Below are 3,971 nucleotides of genomic sequence, written 5' to 3'. Positions count from 1 at the left end.
GACCCCACATGGCCAAATGTGGTTCAAACCCCAGACCTAGAAGCTTGAAAATCATGCTGGATGTGTGCATGTCCGTGCCCAAAATCCTGAGAGGAGAATGGAAGAAGGAATTGCAGAATGGTCATCCCCTCTGGGGACTTATTTCTCATTTTCCTCTTAGTGCCCCTATCTAGAAAGTGCACAAGCCCTATGGAAAAAAAATCCAAAAATGAAACAAAATGAACAAACAAAAAGATTGTCAAGTATTGCCTACCATGTGGCACAGGGAAATGTGTGACATTTGTATATTAGGTCTGTTTAGGTTTATTCAAAAGAGCCATGTTTAATATTTAAGACACATTCCTCAAACTTACTTGACAAAGTATTATTAGAAAAAACATCAAAAAGTTTGTAGAACAAGAAAAAAATAGTGAAAAAACAATTTTGCAATTCATGCAGTTTTTTCATAATTCGCATTTCCTTTAAACTTTTTGACGACCCCTCCTGTGTTTCTTTTATACCATCTTTAACTCCCTAAAAGTTCCATTTGCATTCCTATTCTTGATGATCAAGTCACATCTGTTTTTGTCAGAATCATCAGAGACCTTCAAATTATTAAATTAAATAGATATTCCTTGAGTATAACTTATGATATCTAAGCCTTATTTTATTCAGTCACAACTTCCTCCACGTGAAAAACATAAAGCTTTCACTTGGCTTCCAAGACCCATTCCCCAGGTTTTCTTCTCACCGCTGTGGAAATCCCTTTCTTAGTGGTCTGTCCTGGTTCTAATTTCTCACAGATCTCTTAAAGTTTGGGTGTCCCTGGGCTCCGTTGGTCTTTTTTTTCATTATAATTATTAATGATCCCACTTACATATTGATTTTTATAGACTTTGTATCATGCACAGCCTGAAATCAAGACATCTTTGTTGAACTACTGTCCCCGTTTTATGTGTAATTGTTATTTTTAGTTCAGTACGTTTAGCTGAACTACTAATCTTGGCACCAAAAACCTACTCCATCTGTAACTTCCTTTTACAACTATCAACAGTTGTTGGCACAGTTATGAGGAAGACGCGCTTGCAGGTGCTGGGGCTCTGGTACCCCGCTCCCATGCCGGGCTGTTTCCTCTCCCAAAGTAACAAGACATAAGGAAAACTCTGCGCAGCCATGGCTTTTAAATATACTGGAGAAACACTCATGGAGCCAGCGGTGGCCTTTCGCTGAATTAGAATGAGTTTAACCAGCCCGGAGGGAAAGTCCCTGGTTAAAGTGTGTTCCGACTTGACCGGAGGTGCATAAGAAAAGAATCCCGAAGTGAAAGGACTAGGGATGCCTACCAAGACTTTGCGAATCATTTTAAGAAAAACATGATGTAATGAAGGTTCTAGGACATGGTACATTTCTAGATGAGAATCCACAATGGACTCATTCATTTGCACAGTCGTTCTGAGATTGTTAAACAGATTACTTCCATCAGTATTGAACCAGGGGTTGAGGTTGAAGTCACCATTACATATGCTTAAATCAACAGTTTTAATAAATTACCTGAAAAAAAAGAGAAAAAACACTAATTGTTTGCAGCTCCATTAATACATAAACCTGAGGGTCGTCCTTAATCTTTCTTCCTTTTTCACTCTCTCAGACTTTCACTTTCTCTGTCTTTCCACTTTTCATTCCCTCCCTCTTTCTCTCCTTTCCTCTCTCCATCTCCCCCTCCCCTTATCTCCATTCAACTCCTCATCAAAACCTATTGGTCATCCTGGTCGAAATCATCATTATCACTTGACTAGTGCACTTGAATAACTTCATACAATTATTTTGTTCTTGATTCACTAAAATATATTTTGGACAGAACAGTCAGAATATCACATTAAATTTTAGTATTTTGGGTCACTATTCAATTTGGAATTTTGCAATATTTTCTATTTCCCTTAGATTAGATTTAGGAGTGAATTCCTTCATTACAGCTGAAGCCTTTTCTTGTAGAATCTGACATTAAAAAGTAGAGACTGGGAACCAGCAGTTAGCATAATGGCTATGTCGCTGGACTCCCACGTAGTCGACCGCGGTTCGCGTCCCAGACCCGGTGGCTTAAAACTCACACCTGGCGCGTGTGCATGCATGCCCAGGATCCTGGGAGGAGAAGGGAGGAGAAAGGAGGAGAAGGGATTGCGGCGTGACCATCCCCCCTCGGGGGTGATTTCTCTCTTTCTGTCTCTATGTCTCTCTCTGTCTGTCTGTCTGGCAAGCGCACGTGCCCTGTAGCGAAAATCTCTCCAAAAAAAAAAAGTAGAGACTATTTAGTTATATATTCGCTCAAAGATGCAGAACGGAAGACATCATCCACTGCCCGAAATGAAATTTTTATTATCTGTTTTGTTTTGTTTTACCAATCAGTCTTTCCTTAGGAAGAAAACAGAAGAAAAGCAGAGATCATCTTATGCAGTATTTAAGGAACTGAAGCTTTCTGGATTGGAGACTTTGAGAAATGGGAGTATTTAGGGAATGGTTGGACTTCAGCTGTGAAAAGAGGTTATCAAAGGCAGACTGGTGATTTTCTGACTTTTAAAAATCTGGGCAATAGAAAGAAGCTGTTGTTGCTACCTGACTGATTTTAAGAAGTATGTTTCTGACAAAGCTGCCATTGATAAATATTATGGGTTTAAAACTAACTCAAGTGCTTACTTATTGCTATGGCCCCAAACAATCTATCTTTTCCTAGGAAGACAGAAACTTATTCTCAAGGAAAAAACAAAAATATGTGTTTCCTCCCACATTCAACCATGTTTCCAAATCATTTTTCCTCATATTTTCTTTCTCTTTATATTAAAACCAAAAACCAAAACCCCACGAAACTAGTAGATCCTGACCAGAAGTAAAAATGCATTTATTATATGAATAGAGAAGAAGATCTGATATGCTGTTGAGGTTTTTTGCTTCTTTATATATGATAAGTATGAGCGAAGCAATCCAAGGAAAAGCATAGGCCACGCTAATCACAGTGGCGATGTTTTCAAAAGAATAAGCAATCTGCAAACATTATATAACCTTGGTGCTTGTCATAAGAGAAGATTAGCGTGATCATTAGAAATGTTAGAAAAAGATAAAAACAATGTGGGATGGATAAGATTGAGATCTTGTTGACATTGTACTCAGAATGTAAAAAAGGAACAAACATTACATCAGAAAACATAATGAAAATCACATCCTGATCAATGTAACATCAAAGTGGCTTTAGGGCATAGATTAAAGAGGTAAACACGTACACATTTTAATTCATGAAGGATTGGGGGTATCTTGAGAGAACATATTTACATTTGATTTCTTCATGTAAGGTCAAATGAATCAAATGTAACTGATAATTACTTTTGCTTCCTACATGAAAAGTTATATAGTTCTGATTTATTTACTAAGAAATCCCTGTTGCAGTATGTTTCTTCAGCAAAGTAGATCATTACTTTTAAGACCAATTTACAGGTATAAGAAAAATCTTCTTAGGGTAAGTTTTTTATTTGGTTTTGTTTTATTTTTATCATTATGAAAAATACTTTTCCCAGGGCTAGTCTGTGCAATGGTGATGAAGGAGGCTGGATCCCACATGGCTGACTGTCACTGGAAGTTTTGGACCTGGTGGCTTGAAAAACATGCTGATGTGTGTGTGTGTGTGTGTGTGTGTGTGTGTGTCTGTGTGTGCACGCCCAAAATCCAGAAATGAGAGAGAAATAGAGGAAAAGGAATTATAGTGTGGTTATTCCCCACAGAGAAGATGATTTCTCACTTTTTCTGTCCTCTGTGTCTCTCTTCCTTTTTCCCTCTCTACAGCAAGCAGACATGCTCTCTATCAATGAATGAAAACAGATAGACAAAAATGAAAGAAATAAACAAAAACAATATTCCCCATATGAATGATTACATGATTTTTTTCTCCCCCACAGAGATGGTCATACACACATGGGAGAGGGAGATAGAGAGAGAGAGAGAGAGAG

The sequence above is a fragment of the Tupaia chinensis genome, unplaced genomic scaffold (genome assembly GCF_000334495.1).
Source record: "Tupaia chinensis unplaced genomic scaffold, TupChi_1.0 Scaffold000093_1, whole genome shotgun sequence".
In the NCBI taxonomy this organism is placed as follows: domain Eukaryota; kingdom Metazoa; phylum Chordata; class Mammalia; order Scandentia; family Tupaiidae; genus Tupaia; species Tupaia belangeri.
The sequence above is the reverse complement of the archived record's forward strand: the minus strand, read 5'-3'. Positions refer to the sequence as shown.